Source organism: Pteropus medius, unplaced genomic scaffold, assembly GCF_902729225.1.
Source record: "Pteropus medius unplaced genomic scaffold, Ma_sr-lr_union100, whole genome shotgun sequence".
Lineage (NCBI taxonomy): Eukaryota > Metazoa > Chordata > Mammalia > Chiroptera > Pteropodidae > Pteropus > Pteropus medius.
Window position 1 is genome coordinate 15,305,837 of NW_024346062.1, and position 17,891 is coordinate 15,323,727.

Here is a 17,891-nt window from a genome sequence, read left to right on the forward strand (position 1 = left end):
TCATTGCCCCTAATAGAAAATATATACCCACTTCAGCTGCCTTTTAAAACTGTAGCAAAGCAGTAAGTGAGACTTTTCCTGCTGTTTTAGATGTCTGGCTTGGGCTTGAAAGCAGAGCACAATGGGTGTTAAGTGTCCACACATTCTACAGAGGTGCTAGACCATCTATGCAGAACTTGTTGAAAAGTGGCCCAAATTGGTTCTATACCACTTAACCCATCACCGCTTCCAGCCTATATATAAGAGAAAGCTAGTAAATTAATGGGTGAGGACTGAAGAACAAGGATTTCCTTGAGGAAAATTTTGGAGTGCTATGATTTACTTCTCCCATTTCCTGGGAAGAAGGTCATTCTTTTCAACTTAAGCCATGTAAATAGGACTTCAGAGAACTATCCAAAGAGCTCGGAGGTATAGAAACTCATGCTTGACTCTCACTAGAAAAGAAATAGCTAAAGACTGGCTGGTATTAGCTGGGAAGCAGAAATAAAAGGGAGGACTCCATGGAGGATGGCTCTTATTTCTAGTGTTTTGTGGACAAGAATATATGAGTTTTTCCTTATATTAAGAGTATGTTGAGTATTATAGCCAAGATTGAGTGAGGATGTCATGATCTCACAACCAATAGGCTGTGTGGGACATTAGCAAGAAAGAAGCAGCTGAAGAGAAACTAAAGAGGTGGTATAGCACTTTAGTGAAGAATGTGAAAGTAGGAAATACTAGAAGAACTCGAGAGAAAGAGAGAGCTGATATTTAGGTATTGGACATCAAGAGGGCAACGATTTTTTAGGTTAAAATAATATCGGTCAATTCATATCCTTTGTCATTTTTTAAACCAAATGATTTTTCTTTTATTGAGATGTATGAGTTCCTTATATATTTTTCCAAAGATATACATAAAAAGGTGCTCAACATCATAAATCATCAAGGAAATACAAACCAAAACCATAATGAGATATCATTTCATAGTTGTGGGGATGGGTAATACAAAAATAACAAAGATAATAAGTATCAATGAGAACGTGAAGAAAAGGGAACGCTTGTGCAGTGTACAATGTATATTGGTACAGCCACTATGAAAAACAGTACGGCGTTTCCTCAAAAAATTAAAACTAGAACTACCACATGTTTTAGCAATCCCATTTCTGGATATATATCTGAAGGAAATGAAATCAATATCTTAAAGAGATATGCACCCTCATGCTCATTGCAGCATTATTCACAATAGCCAAGACATGGAAACAACCCGAGTAAATGATGAATGAATTTATATATATAAATATATATATATATATACACACAAATATTCCATTATACATGTAATAGAATATTATTCAGCCATAAAGAATAAAATCTTGTCATTTGTGACAGCACAGATAAACTTAGAAGGATTATGCTAAGTGAAATAAGCCAGACAGAAGAAGACACTCAAATACTGTATGGTATCACTTATATGTGGAGTCTGAAAAAACCAAACTTGTAAAAACAAAGTAGAATGGTGATCACCAGGGCCTGCTTCCTGTGTTTCTCAACACTACTATAAATGGCAATAGTTAAAAAAAGAAATAGATTTACCTCATGAGAAGTACAAGTTAGCACTTTCTTCCAATAAAGCCCTCAAGTGTCAATGTAGAAAGGGTTCTTTTTCTCCTTGATGCCATAGTTTTGTTTTGTTTTCTTCAAGTTTTAAAGGAACAGTAAGATAAAGCTTCTGATTTTCAAGGATATTTTCAGCTTCAGATTTCTGTGATAAAATTGTGAAGACAAAAGAGGATAATCTACTAGAAGATGCTGCTCAGGTAAGAGACCCATGATGGGAAGGAATTGTAGAGAGGAACTCAGATGAGAGAAGTATAAACATGCACAAGAAGACAGTTACTTCTCAGCTTTCTCTGTCATAAGTGCAGATATGGCTAAAAATGTGTGGACATTCAATTCAGTTGATACTGGATGGGCTTTGCAAACCCATCTCAATAACTACCAAAGCACTAATCACTAGAATTCAACTCATGTCCAAAAGGTTAACACTGTTAGCAAAGCAAACAACCAAATGAGCATCCTACTCGGGAGGGCGAGTAGAAGCTACCTAATAGCTTCTACCTATTAGAAGCTATTAGAAGCTTCTACCGAGTAGAAGCTACCTAATAGCTTCCTAATAGCTTTCTGAGGTCTTTTTACCATGTGCAACAGGAAATTCTGAGTAGAAAAGAGGTAATGGCATAGTTTATTCTGCAGCTAGCATGGAAAGTGTTTGCCAAAAGTAAAGTACCCTTCAGTTCAATAATGTAATCACAAGAATCTATTTGCATGAGTGTCTATGTAAAGTTTTGGTATACATTCAATAAAAATTAAAATAATATTTATTCTTATAATATGTGATTTAAATTCATATTATTTTATTTAATGTGTCTTGATAGGGTGTTAAGATACTTAATTTTAAGCATTTAATACCCATTAATCACCAGTTTGTACATTATACATATATGCATGTGTCTATAATTATTTACAAATATGATTAATCGTGTATGCATGTGAACATATGCATATATGAAGAACTTTTATCAACTGTTCTTGGCCTTATATCATAGGAAACAATCTGCACTGTCAATGAAATTGGACCTTAAGTAAGAATCTCTCAAACTAGGTCATGTCACTTATTCCTTCCATTTTCCCAAATGCTTTGTAGCTACCTGAATAGAATGAAGATTAAAAAAAATGTTCATCAAAGATAAAGACATGGCAATGTTTATAGATTCAGCTATAGTCCCAACATGCCATGAACCAAATTTGTCCAAATAACTTGTATTATTATTATTTATTATTATTATTATATTTTAATGGTCTGTGTGAGTGTGTGTGGGAGGTTGTTTCATATCTTCCCTTAGGGGATGTGAATATATATAGTAAACCTGTAGTACATTCAGATGAAGCAGAAAAGATAAGTATTTCTCTATATGATATCTTAGGCCAGAAGACGTAAAAATTGAATTAAGTATATATTCAAACACCCATAAACAAATTAAATAACTACATTTGTACCATGTACAAGAGCTTTATAATATGTATCTCATATGGTGGGAACATTCTATTAATGAAGCATGCATCTAGTTGTTAGCTACCCATTACAAATAATTTTTTCGATATATAATCTTCCTTCCTTTTTTCCCACCTTCCTTTCTCTCTCCCTTCCTCCCTTCTTCCTTCTCTTCCTCCTCCCTATTTTCCTTCTATTTTGTTTGTTTATAACTCCCTCTTTGTATATATTCCTGAATTTTCCAAGCAAAATACTTTTGCTTCATATGCGAAGAAGTCTATCGATCTTAAATATAATTGAATATTTATTAAGCAAGGATCTTTCATAATTTGTGCACATTGGAAGACACTGCTTACATATTTCAAAGTGGAGACTGTTATAAGTTATAGTTTTATGAAACTGTTATCACTGATACCATCTGGATAATGCTTGGCAATATAAAAAGTCTGAGCACATAAATCAGTTAAGGCTATTTTCTCATTCCAGGAGGTCGTAATGAAACTCCATGTGGAAATTGAGTCTATATAAGGAAAGAACATTGTTCATATTTGAATGGGATAACAGAAGGCAAGTGAAATGTGCAAGAGTTTTATGGGATATAAGATGAGGTACAGCTAATAAAATTATGCCTGCATGACTGTATGAGAGGAGAGTCAAGGAAGTTGAATGTTAACTTACCAGAGGAACTATTTCAAAGAAAATCACAGACTTAAATGAAGTCAGCCCTTCTCATAATTTAGACCTAGAATCTTAGTGTTTTAAACTCAGAATTGGTACTTTACTTGTGATAGTCAATTTTGAGACAGGATAAGACAGAGATCTGGGTCTCTGAGCTTGAATTAAATGTCCCTTAGGGAACAGTTTAAGAAGGAACTTGAGAAAATGAAGAGATAAGAATCTAATCTACTGTTACCTACCAGCTTCAATATTAACTAGTTGCATTTTTATCCCGCACAAGACTGGTTCTTAGAATAAGACTGCGGTCTCCTTCTCCTAGTGCCATAGTATGGAACCTCACAAGCTCTTGAGAATTGTGTGGTTAGAGGGACTATGCCCACAGTGATTTTTAAGGGTCTCCGAAATGACATCTCCATTCCGTTTCTATGAGGTGAAAAGAACCACAATCTCCATTTTCCCCCGATACACATTGTCTTTATATTAAAATGGATATCAATAATCAAATAATGTAATAGCTTCTCCAAAATAAGTGAGCCCATCATCTTCACATTAACCAGTGATTTAAAATCTTTTTTTTTTAAAACCACCAATAATCTCTTCTATTATTTACTCTTTATTCCATGAACTTTAAAATTTGAGGAAAAAAATGTCTATATAGAAAATTTACTCACAATAAATAACAGCTTAGTTCCCATTATCTGCCCCCCTCCCCCAGATCAGTTCCCATTATCTGCATCCCCCACCCCAGATAAGAGTTACTTGAAGATTCTGATAATCATAAATACAGCCAAGGCAAAACAAACAAACAAACAAAAACCAAAAAAATGTCGAGAAATGTTACAAGTGAAGACTGGTTTTCTGTCTTTGCTCTGCAACTTACTAGCTGTGTGATAATGGACAGTTTATTTAACCTTTCTATGCCTGTCTTCCTCATCTGTGATAACAGGGAAAACAATTGTACTCACATAACGTCTTTACTTTTGTTATTTTGCTAGTAATATGTTCCTATATATAAAATACTTATAATGGTTCCTGGAACTTATTATCACTATGAAAGTGTGTACTGCTCTTAATATTTTAATTAGCCCATGAAGACTTACAACAGGTAAATGTATGATTCCCATAAAATTTTATTTTGTGTAACCATTAAATCTTTTGTAAAATAAAAAGATTTCATGGGTCTAAGAGGTCTCAGATTAGAAATCACTATAATAGTGTGTACATCCTGGAGGGAAGGTGCAATAATTGCACTTAGTTTTATATCCCGTTTTTTGTAATATGGGTTTTCGTACATAGACACTAAATTTGTTGATAAGGTTATATTTTCATGATATTTTTGAGGCAGATATTGTATACATGCACCTATTCTAAAAGCTTCATGATGAAATTTAGTTATAAGATTTTATAATATATACTGTTTTAGTCATTTAACTTTTGTCATTTGAACTGGCCACATTTTAGCAACTTGCATCGCTTACAGTTAATACTGGTTTGCCAAATTTCTTAACAATGATGACAGGAAGAATTCTCTAAACAAGAATTTGAGCAAAGCATTTCTTTAAATGATAGAGAAATAGTTAAGAACAGAAACTGGGAAAAAAATTAGGGACGATAAAGGGCACAAAATAAGCTAAGTTTATATTGTGAGGATAATTAACTTGTCATTCTTGACTTATATTGCATATTTGTAAAGCCCTTTGTAAACTCTAATTGTAACATGAATGAAAAATATCTTTACTTTTGTTAAGTTACTAGTAATATTTTTATGATCACTGTCCCCAATTTGACCACATCTATATAAACATAATCATTGAGACAGGTTTCCAGAGTTTAGCTGCATTGGCTAAATATTTTCTTTCCCCGGGCTGAGAATAGCAGCTGTATGAAGCTGGGATCTAATAACATTCAGTGCACTGAGCTTATTCTTGGTCAAAATCAAGCATTCAGGGTTGTGACAAAGGTTGGCAAAGACTAATCAGCTGGAATGTAAAGCATTGTGTGCAGTTGGATCATGGCATGGTATCTAAGGACACGTCAACCAGAACCGATTATATCAGAACAGAATTCTCTAAGAGCCTTGGAGTCAGCACTTCCTAAAGGATAAAGAGCTCAGAATGTGCCTGTGTAGGGACTCTGCGGCTTCTTTTAAATGCTGAAGGGTGGCTTTGAAATGTTCAGTGACTTTGACTCTGTGTGTTGAACATGCAGATACCTCTATCTCTTTTGTCATATCTGGACATATTCTTAACAGTGTATTTTTAACAGCACATTTATTTTAAGATGCTCCAACAAGTTTTTAACAAGTCTGATCTGTTGTTACAAAACCACCAATGAACTGCAAAAGGTCAGTTGTTAAGTTAATGTTATATATAAATATAAGTAAGATACTCAATGAGTATGAGCATGGGGTGGGGGAAGAGACTCAATATTGTAGTGGAAGAATTCTTATCTAACTCTAATCTCCTCTTTATCCTCTATTATTTACATACCCTTTATCACCAGTATCTTTATCTTTAATGGTGCACACAGAAGAAATCTTATGCCTTGTTGTTTAGTTACATCACTTTCTCATTAGTCCAAAGCATTTCTCCACTTCAGTCTTTTTTGAGTGGGGACAATAAAATCCCAGCAAAATCTTCCATTCAAGAAAGTATCCTTAATATCTTTTACAAAATTGAAGAATGCTCAAGATTATTGAAATCATGCAGGCTTATCATATCATAAAGAATATTTTTGTTTACCACTCTTTCTTATGTCAGTACACATTAAATCCTTAAAGAGTGTGATTTCCTGTGGAACTATGTTTTGAGTATCATGTGTTGCAGTGAGAAATAAAAAGTATTTTAAATAATAATTTTTTATATGTGTACTAAATTGGTAACTACTGTATTTTCTAAATGTAAAAGCATTATGTAATTAATTTATTGAAAATAGATCATTCTCAAGAATATCTAGTAAATGAGTGACAAATATGAGTCTTACCAGTAAGATATTTTCTCAATGGAAATTTAATGTTTGAGAAAGAAAGTACTTACACTTCAGACTTCACAAACCAATTACTAGTACCTCTCTAACAGAGAAGCAAATGAGAAACCCAAGATGAGCTAAGTCAAGATCTTTAAAATTTTAATGACTAACTTTCATATTTCCTAAATTTATTGATTTTATTATCATTTACTGGTTTATCTGATCATTCATTCAAATGAAAAACTATGATTGGGATCTATTTGATAATAGTTAAAAGCATCTTGTATGGAAATAAAAAATACATATATTTTATCCTCTTAATAGCATTATCTAAAGCTAAAAGTGAAATCTTTTGATTTGATTAAAATTTGGTATTTTGTAAGATTTTAAAAATTTTGTTTTCTCTTTTTTAAATATATGAAATTACTTACTTGTCTCATTAAAACAATTTCTAATGCTCAGGGCGAGCAATCAGTGTGTCTTCTAAAGGGGAAATTGTTCTGGGTAACTATTGCTCAGCTTCCTTCCTTACAAATCCCAAAGCCCACAATGACCTTTGCCAATTTCAGATATAAGTTTGTTTGGTCTAGAAGGATTTTTGGTTTTAGTTATTAGTCCTAGACCCGTGCTTCTCAAACTTTAATGTGCAAATGAATTACCTGGGGATCTCATTAAAATGTAGACTGACTCAGAATACCCAAGATGAGGCCCAAGACTGTGCATTTTTAACTAGCTGTGCATATCTAATGCTGATGTTGTTGGTCCATATACTACACCTTGAGTTATAAGATCCTAGGAGATTTTGTCTCTAAAGTTTAAGATGCCATTGGTATTATTTTATAGTTATCTCCAACTTTGAGTGTTCCCTAATGCTGCTTTTGTAAGTCACTTTATCTAAAATAAAGATAATTTAGGCCTTCTGAGTACTCCTCCAGAATAATGTACATCTGCTAGGTTGTCTGTGACTGCTATGTTCCACTGTCTGATAATGAGAGAAACTGGTGGCTAAGGATGAAGATTGGGCAGTATCAGATGAGAACTATAAGTACTTTAGAAATGATTTTGATATTAGCAAAATAGAAATATGTGCAAACACCATAGAAACACATGCCAAAACATCCTTTTTATTTTTAAAGAAACTGTGCTAAAATATGTGGATTATAAATAACACATGGGTTATTATTAGAGAAATAATTCATAGGTCAAACAATAAATCTCAAGGGAAATTAAAAAAAAAATTAAACTCACTGAAAATAAAATCTATCAAACTTTGTGGGATGCAACAAAGTAGTAATTAAAGGGAAATTTATAGCATTGAATGTATATATTAGAAAAGAAGAAAGATCTAAATCAATAATCTAAGTTTCTACTATAGGAAACTAGAAAAAGAGCAAATTAAATCCAAAGTAAGCAAAAGAAAATAAATAACAAGAGCAGAAATCAATGAAATTGAAAATAGGAAATCAATAGAGAAATCAAGGAAAATAAAACTCATCCTTTGAAAAGATGAATAAAACTGATAAACTTCTAGCCAGGCTAACTAAGAAAAAAAGAGAGAAGACACACATTTTTAATATCAAAAATGAAAGAGGGGGCATCAGTGCAGATTTTTATTCATCTTAAAAGGATAATAAATGCATACTATGAGCAACTCTGTACTCACAAATTTCATAACCTAGATTAAAAGAGACACAAGAGAAATTAACAATCTGAATAGGCTTATATCAATTAGAAATTGAATCAATAATTAATAACTTTCCAAAATAGAAAGGACCAGGCCCAGATGGGCTCACTGGTGAATTCTACCAAACATTTAAGGAAGACATTATGACAATTCTCTATGATCTCTTTCAGAAGATAGAAGCAGAGGGAATACTTTCTAACTTATTCTATGATGCCAGCATTATCCTAATACTGAAACCAGACAAAGACATTACAAGAAAAGAAAACTATAGACCAATATATCTCATGAACATAGATGCAAAAATCCCATGCAGATTATTAGCAAATCAAGTCCAAAATATATACACAAAACCAGGTGGGATTTATCACAGGTATACAAGGCTGGTTCAACATCAATTAATGTAATCTATCACATCAATAGGCTAAAAAAAAAAAATCACATGTTCACATCAATAGATGCAGAAAAAGCATTCAACAGAATATAACACCCATATATGATTTAAAAAAATCATAACTCTCAGTAAACTAGAAATAGAGGGAAGCTTCCTCAATAGGATAAAGAATATAAAATATCTACAGCTAATGTCATACTTAATGGTGAGAAACATGAAGCTTTCTCAATTAAGATCACTTTTTCAATATTATACTGTAAGTTCCAGCTAATACAATAAGACAAGAAAAGAGAATTAAAGGTATTTAGCTTGAGTAGGAAGAACTAAATAAAATTGTTTTTGTTCACAGATGATAGGACTTACTTTTAATCTACAAGGTAATATTGATAGAAAAAATAGATAAATAAATCAATGGAATAAAACAGAGTCCAGAAATAGACTCACGTAAATATAATGAACTGATCTTTGGCAAAGAAGCGAGGGCCATACAATGGAGCAAAGATAGTCTTTTCAACAAATGAGGCTGATAACTGGATGGCCACATGCAAACAAATGAATCTAGATTCAGACCTTACACCCTTCATAAAAATTAACTCAAAATGGATCATAAACCTAAATGTAAAACATAAAACTATAAAACTCCTGGAAGATAACATAGAAGAAAACCTAAATGACCTTGGGTCTGTTGTTGACTTTTTAGATAAACTACCATAGACAAGATCAATGAAAGTGATAATTGATAAACTAGACTTTGTTAAAATGAAAAACTTCTGCACTGTGAAATACAAATCAAGAAAATGAAAAGACAAACCACAGACTGGATAGAAATATTTTCAAACATACATCTGATAAAAGACTCTTACCCAAAATATACAAAGAATTCTTAAAACTCAACAATAAGAAGACAAACTACCCAATTAAAAAATGGGCCAAACACCTTAACAGACATCTTACCAAAGAAGATACATAGATACCAACTAAACATATGAAAAGATGTTCCACATCATATGTCTTTAGGGAAATGCAAAGTAAAACAAGGATAAGATATCATTACATACCTATCAGAACAGCCAAAATATAAACACTGACAACACAAAATGCTGTAAGAATGTGGTGCAACAGGAATTCTCATATGCTGCTGGTGAGAAGGCAAAATAGTACAGCCACTTTGGAAGATAGTTTAGAGGCTTCTTACAAATCTAAACATAGTCTTACCATATGATCCAGCTATGGTGCTCCTTGGTATTTATTGAAAGAGTTGAAAACTGACGCCTACACAAAAACCTGTACACAGATGTTTATGGCAGCTTTTAAAAATGCCAAATTGAATTAAAGCTTTATTTAATTGCCAAAACTTGGAAGCAACCAAGTTATCCTTCAGTACATGAATGGATAAACTGCAGTTCATCCAGACACTGAATATTACTCAGAACTAAAAAGAAATGGACTATCAAGCCATGAGAAGACAGGGAGGAAACTTAAATGCCTATTACTGTATGATTCCAACTACATGATATTCTGCAAAAAAGCAAAACTATGAAGACAGTAAAAAGATCAGTAGTTACCAGGAGCTGCAGGGTCGGGGTGAAGGAGTGAATAGGCAGAGCACAGAGAATATTTAGGGCAGTAAAAATACTATCTATGATATCATAATGATGAGTACATGTCATACATTTGTCCAGATTCATAGAATGTACAACACCAATGGTGAACAATAATGTAAACTATGAACTTTGGGTGATTACGATGTTCCTTGATTGTAACCAGTGTACCACTCTGATGGGAGATGTTGATAATGGAAGAGGCTATGCATGTGTGGGACAGGGAGTAGATGGGAAATTTCTGTACCTTTCCCTCAGTTTTGCTGTGGATATCAAACTTTTTTTAATGAAGTCAATTTAACAAAATACTTAGCTATCATGGAATATTTTATAACAGGTTTTGAGACATTTTTACTTATCCTTCATGTTTTCTGTTAAGAATTTTTGCTTCTAATGACTTTCCTCATTACAAATATTTTTCCCACTTCCATAAATGGTGCCAACAATTTTATCACTTTCTTCCCAGGTTTGCAAGATCAGAGCCATGTATATTTCCACATCTTATCTGCCAGACTCTATCAGTGATTCTTGCTTCTATCACTCTGGCCCAAGTCATCACTATCTGACAACTGAACCACAGCCAGAGCCTATAACTAGTCTCTTGCATCTTGTCTACTTCGCTTATTTCACTTGCACAGTGCTTTTTCCTTCATCTTCTTACTCTGCTTTCTTTGATCATTTCCCTCTTCAGCTAAACATTTCTAATGGTCTTCTAAATAAAATCTAAAATCCTCCATTTGTCTTTTAGAGACCTTTACAATTTGATAACTAAAATACTTCCTCCGATGTATCTTCCCCTCCTCTACATGGACCTTCCTTTCCAGCCCAGTGCTTCTGCTCACATACCTTCTATGATAAGCAGAATAATATCTCCTCCTCCTTCCTTCACAACCCCCACCCCTGGCAAAGATGCCGAAGATCCTAATTCCTGGAAACTGTGAATATATTAGGTATGTGACAAAGGGGAATCAAGGTAACAGATGGAATTAAGTTGCTAATTAGTTGACCTTAAGGGGTGTAGAGGTAATTATTGTGAATTGTCCAGGTAGGCCCAATGTAATCACAAGGGTCCTTATAAGTGAAGGAAAGCGGTAGCTTCTAGAAGCAGGAAAGGAAAGAAACATTCTCCCCTAGAACCTCCAGAAAGGAACACAACCCTACTGACACCTTGATTTTGGCACAGTGAGGTGTATTTTGGACTTCTGACTTCCAGAACTCTAATAAATTTGTGTTTCTTTAAGCTACTAGATTTGTGGAATTTGTTATAGTAGCAATAGAAAAATAATGAATTCATTACTAATTACATAGAGCACATTCCAACTTTAGGTACTTGTTACTTATGTTCTTTTCTCTTTGATTATATTATATTAATAACTAGTGAGAACAGGGTGCTAATACACTATCATTTAAGAGTATATTCATGTACACTGTATAACCTTGGCTATGGCAAATTCTCGCTGGTCTTTACTGATAATTTGATTAAGTTGGGAAAATTTTTTTAAATAGTTCTGGTAAATATTCATCATAGAGGCCATTTCTCAGAGAGAAAAGTTACAGTGACAGTCCCACTACACAGTTTTCATTTATCAGTTACCCTGGTCAAGGAAATTTGCCATCTTAATTGGTTAATATAAACAGCATCTCTGAGGGGTTACTACATTAATTTCCTAAATTAGGAGCTAAGCCCTCGTGAAGCAAATAGATTTGTGTGTGATTAAGTAGTTATGCAGAGGAAGAATTCAAGTTTATAGTTGTCATGATTGTCTGATTCCAAGTTCCTGAACTATCCTGATTTCCAGAACACAAGCCTACAACAAGATTAAATGAGCGCCTCAGTACTGGGCCCAACTACATAGATTTAATTTACACGTAAGCTCTTATGATCCTTAATAGACCCCTTATAAGCTATACTACATCCCGTTTAGCAATGCTATGTAGAAAATCTCTAAAGAGTATGGGAGAACCTCTAAATCAACATCTCAAGGAGAAAAAAGAAGACAAGTAAATGAGAGGGAAAAAAATCTGTTCATTTTATTTACAGTTGAAAATGAATTACAATGGCCAGTAGGCACATACAGTGCTAAAACTGGATTTTTAAATTAAACTTGAAATTATTTTTTCTTATTTATGATAAAATTATGTTCTTTCAATAACATAATTAATTCAGTCATACTTATTGATAGCACCCACATCTGTACTTCCTAAAATTCCAATTTTCTATCTAATTCATCTCCATTTTATGAAGACAATTACAGATGTAAACTAGCACCTACAAGGTGCAAGAGATCAGCTGGTGCTCCTAGAATCTCCTGGTAAGCCATTGCTGACACTCATGCTCAGACTCCACTGTGGGAGCAGAATCCGTGGAAGTGAAGCCATGCTTGAGTATCCGTTAATAGTTCCCAGTTGGTTCTAATGTATATACAGTTTCAAGAAACACTGGCATAGGAGATAGAAGATATATTCCTTTATACAGTTTAATCTCCCTTTCCCTCAGTGTAGTACAAAAAAAAAAAAGTTCAGCAGTTGCTGAAATTTAAAGATAACCATTTTTCTGTAGAGCTGGAAAAATAAAAGGTGATATGGTTCACAATTATATGGTGTACACTTAAAGAGAATAGTTTTGAGTATCTTGGAAGAAAAAAATGATATTTTGTTGAGGCCCAATATGAAATATCAATCATTAGCGAACACAACACATTCGTAATTTTAATTCTGTTCTATAACACTGGAGAAATATTGGCCTTCATTGTGCACTGGAAACAAATATTTTTAGAAGTTATCTAGTTATATTCCTTTTGTGTACTCTTGGCTTTGACAGCTGTGGTAAAATCTGAGTTCAACAATCTCCTTTGCAGAAATTAAGACCAGGCACAAAAAACTGTAGCCAACCACTTCATGAATCAGTTACTCATTTATTTAGAAAAAAATCTTGTGAAATTTCTATACTAGATGTTATATTTTGTCATCTATTTTAAAATAAATTTACTTGTTAGAAATAGGAGAATGATAAATATGTTGGTAGGATTTTTTAAATAAAGAATATGCAGCACGTTTTATCTTTATATTCCCATTTTAACATTCAAATGTACTAATTTAAGATGAATCCGTATAAGAGAGCAATAAGCACAGATGAGATGATGACAAATCAGTGCTATAAATCTATAGTTCAAAGTAAAAGAATCTGAAAAAAAAAAAAAAACCCCAGGTTTCAACTATTAGGAAAGCTTTGGTGTCATATGAAGAAGATATTCCAAAAGCTACTTAACATCAAAAGATCAAAAGAGAATGAACATAACTCTCAGAGTAAATTTTAAGCAACAGCCAAAGACAATGGCAATGAGAAATAAGCAAGAGGATTAGAGAATCAAAAAATGCTCCTATAAGCTCTTAATACAGATTTCACCTGGGATTGAGAATATTGTGTATAGATTATAAACTGCTTTATACAGGAAAAGGAGTTGAAACATTTGTTCTTAAAAGTAAATCTCCATTTCTATCAAGATACAGTAGTCCCATTACTCCCAGGTACTGACTCTTACAACTAAAAATTTTTTGACATAACACAAAAACCCAGCAAGACACTAAAAAGCAGAAAGCCTTGGAACCTCGAGACTTGCTGAATGACAGCTGATGAGTTCTGAGTGTCTTTATTGCCTATATCTGGAACAGGGCACCACCAAAGCCTACAATCTGAAACTGCCAATAGGCACAAACAGAAAAAAGTTCAAAGAAAAGCCAGTCCTCCTTAGCTAAAGAACCAGGAAAAGAATAGCCTAACAAGAGAAAATCTTTTGCATTACCTGCCCTACTCCAGCTAAACACAAACGTAAATGTGCATGCACACACACACACACACACACACACACACCATGGTTTCAATGGGGATGGGTGCAGAGTCAATCTCCCATTCTTACTGTACCCCATGGAAGCAGTTGGTGTTCCTCTAATACACCAGCTGATTAACTGGACACAGCTGGGAGCTATCATTCTCCACCTAGTTAGAGCAAAGCAGTTCTCTAATTCCCCCATTAGAATAGTTTCAGTGGGTTCAGCAGCATCCTAGCCTCCACAACCACCCAGCAGCAATGAGACCTAATGAGGGGATGAGAGGTGAGGTTACTCACCAGGAGGCTTCACACATCCCGCCTCTGTGGGGGGCCAGTGGGGAGCAGGGCCTCCACCAGATCTGACATCACTAAGAATGAATGAAGCGGTATAAGTCAGAGTTAGTAAGCACTCCACAATCCCCACCTGTATTGCCAGAGTGGCCCATTGTGTGAACTCCTGTACTAACCCAGCTGCGACAGAATTAACAAAGTGGTCTGAACCAGAGCTCATCGGCTCTCCTATTCTTCATCCGCTCTGGTCAGCAGAGCCCAATGGGGAGCCAAGCCTCTATTCCTATTCTACATCAGTGAGGCAGAATGAGGTGACTGAGGAAGGATCGTTGACACTTTGCTCCCCCACCCCTTGTGTCAATAGGGACCTCAATCCCCACTAGAATCAAGAGACCACATGAAGTAGTAGAAGACAGAGCTAATGGACACACCACTGCCCCCTCCCCTCTGGTTTCAGAAGGGCAAGTGGATGCTAAGCATACAACAATAACAAAGTAGTGTGAGTCAGGCCTCCGTATAGCTACCCCCTCCTGTCCACAGAGCCCATCAGGGAACTGATCCTGTACTCCCTTAGAGGCAATGAAGTGCTGAGAGTCAGAGCCCCACTTTTGCCTGTCAGCAGCTGTATTACAAATCAGCTGGACCATCTTGCATTCCCACTGGCAATGAATGAGAGTTTTTCTTGTACAAAATGCTGAATGGTAAAAGGCAACACCATCATTCCATTTATATAATATTCCTTAGATGACAAATTATAGAAACAGAGAGCAGATTAATAATTGCCAGGGGTCAGGAATAGGGGTGTGGTGTATAGGAGGAAGGAGATAGATGTGACTTTAAAAGGGCAACACAAAGAACTCTTGTGGTGATGGACATGTTTGGCATCTTGGATGTATCATTGCCAATATATTGGTTGTTATATCATACTATAATTTTGAAACATGTCACACTAGGGAGAAATTAGTTTAGGAGTATGTGAGATTTTTCGGCATCACTTTTCACTACTGCATATGAATCCATAGTTATCTCAAAATAAAAGCTTAATTAAAAAATTAGCTACTCTTCAGAAAAATATCAAATAAAGAGCTTTTTAGCATAAATTCTTTCATCTCCATGAAAAAATTTGCATTTACCTAAAAATAAATGCCATCCATATAGAGCTTATCAGTTTGTAAAGCAACTTCACAAATGTTACCTAATTTAATCCTTCCAATGATCCCATTAGCTTTTATCTTCATTTAATAGATGATGAAATTTAGAGAGAGAATGCCAAAGGTGATCCAGCTAGTAAAATAGAGTAAGGACTGAGACTCTACTGTGCACATATCTTGCTTTCCTCACAAATGCATTCCTTTTTGATTCCTGTGTACCTAATTCATATTCCATGAATTACCTTCTGTGTCTAGATTTATTGCTTATAGATTTTTTACCCTTTCTATGTGGTTAGCTGCTGCTTCTTAGACATACCCTTAGTGCCCACATTTGCCATACGGGACTGCTCAGTTTCAGCTCTCCAATGGCTCCTCCCTGAGCCCATGAGCCTCCCCAGTTCTCCAGTGGGCCTGAATCTCAGCCTTTGTCAGTACCAATAGTTTTCATTCACAGGAGGCCTCCCTGAGTCAACAAATCCCCCTCACCCACACCTGACGCAATTCTTTTCCATCAGGCAGTGACAAAAATAAAGCACATATTTCTCCAAATGCATTATTTGCTTCAGTATATGGAATATAAGGAATAGGTGGCCCAAGACGTAAAAGTGATCCTAAGCAGCAGCAATTCAACATCTGCAGTCATACCCACCAATGGAACTTGAGTTTCCATTTGATGTGCCAAGCTTTCTGAGGAATGTTCAAAGTGTTTAAACATTTATAAATAACAGTAGGAAGAAATATATTGGCTCAAAGAGAGAACTCCTTTACCAGTATTTTAGAACTCATATTTAATGTTATAAATAGTATATTTAGTATTCTTCAGAGACTTCCAAATTCTAAAAAGAATACTTTTTGAGTTAGATGACATTTGAATAAATCGCAATCTTTCTTTAATATATATTAAGGTATATATATGTAATCAATATTATATAATCAATAAGTGACTTTAGTGAACCAAAAGATGTCATTTCTTGATTTTAAATTTTCTTATAGAGTCATGCATGAAAGTTTAGCTTAATACCTTTCTTTGTATTGGCTCATGTATAACAACACTCATACTAGTGGTTATAGGATCTTCTTGAGTTTAAAACAAAATAAGTTTTCTTTATTTTCCTGAATCCAATACAAGCTACAAACTATAGAAACATCTTAATGGAGGCAAAGGATTGGAATTGGGCCAAAGAATTTGCAAAGTCATGTCTTACCATCATGTCTTGCATTTTTGATGCTAATATTTCCATATAGCATATGGTCTTATAATTACCTTGTCCTCCCATCCTCTTACCTCTCTCTTTCACCCCTTTCTCCTTTCTCTACCATCTTCTCCCCCCCACAGTCCCACCTCTGCATCTCCTCCTCTGTCTCCTTTTCCTCTGCTCCAACTATTTACTTTTTCTCCTCTCCTCTCCTTACCCATTCCTATTTCTCCTTACCGTATCACTTCTATCCTGTCTCTACCCCTTCCCCCTATTTCCTTTCTCCATTCCCAAGAGCGTGGCTCTCTAAGTATGTTTTCTTAATAAACATATTTTTACTCAGCGAGTCAATGTCTTCAGCTTGCCTAGAGGGACATCTAGTTCTAATCTCCTCTAATGTAGAAGGAACCAGTAAGATCCCACCCACAGGAAATGTGTTTCTTCAGTTATGGAAATGGGCACTGTAAATCAGAGCTCTCTGTAGCACTTAGGCATTCACTGCAACTTCACATATTCTGTGCCAGAGTGCCAGTAATTCATCATTTTGAAAATGTGTGTTCTTATTCTGTTTCGAGTTTTAAATCCTAACTATGCTAATATTAATAGTGATAACAATAATTATAAGAACAGGGTTTTTTTTTAATAGTATTACTTGTCCTTTTACAGATTAAATCCTAAATAGTTTTTTTTTCACTTACTGATAAAAAATTTATCAAACAAAATAATGTCCTCTTTCCCTGGTTAAAAAAAATGCATTTTTCCACTTGCTTTACAAATTTTTGGCAGAAAGTTTACAAATATGAGACTAGTAGTTTTATGAAATGTGCTGGAGGGATAGCTATGCTGTTAGTACTGCCTCACAACAAGTGAGAAAATATAAGTTAAAAATAAAGTCCAACTACCATACCAAAAAATGTTTCTCTTCTTTTATTCGAAACGAATGTTCTAGTATTGCAAAAAACGAAAGTGCACATTCAGTAGGAGATAACCGAATAAAATCTTCTATCAAAAAGAGGGAAGAACAGAATGAAAAGTAAAAAGCTTGAATTGTAGTGTACTTGAGAATAGTAT

The 17,891-nt window shown here is 34.5% G+C and overlaps 1 long non-coding RNA gene across 1 annotated transcript in view; it reads left to right on the forward strand.

Annotated features, from left to right (window-relative positions):
* Window positions 1–1,688: 1,688 nt before the first annotated feature.
* Window positions 1,689–17,891, forward strand: part of LOC120612576 (uncharacterized) — a 176,354-nt gene continuing 160,151 nt past the window's right edge. The window contains exon 1 of the long non-coding RNA XR_005655497.1: window positions 1,689–1,796. This is a non-coding gene — a long non-coding RNA (uncharacterized LOC120612576). The remainder of the gene's footprint in view (window positions 1,797–17,891) is intronic.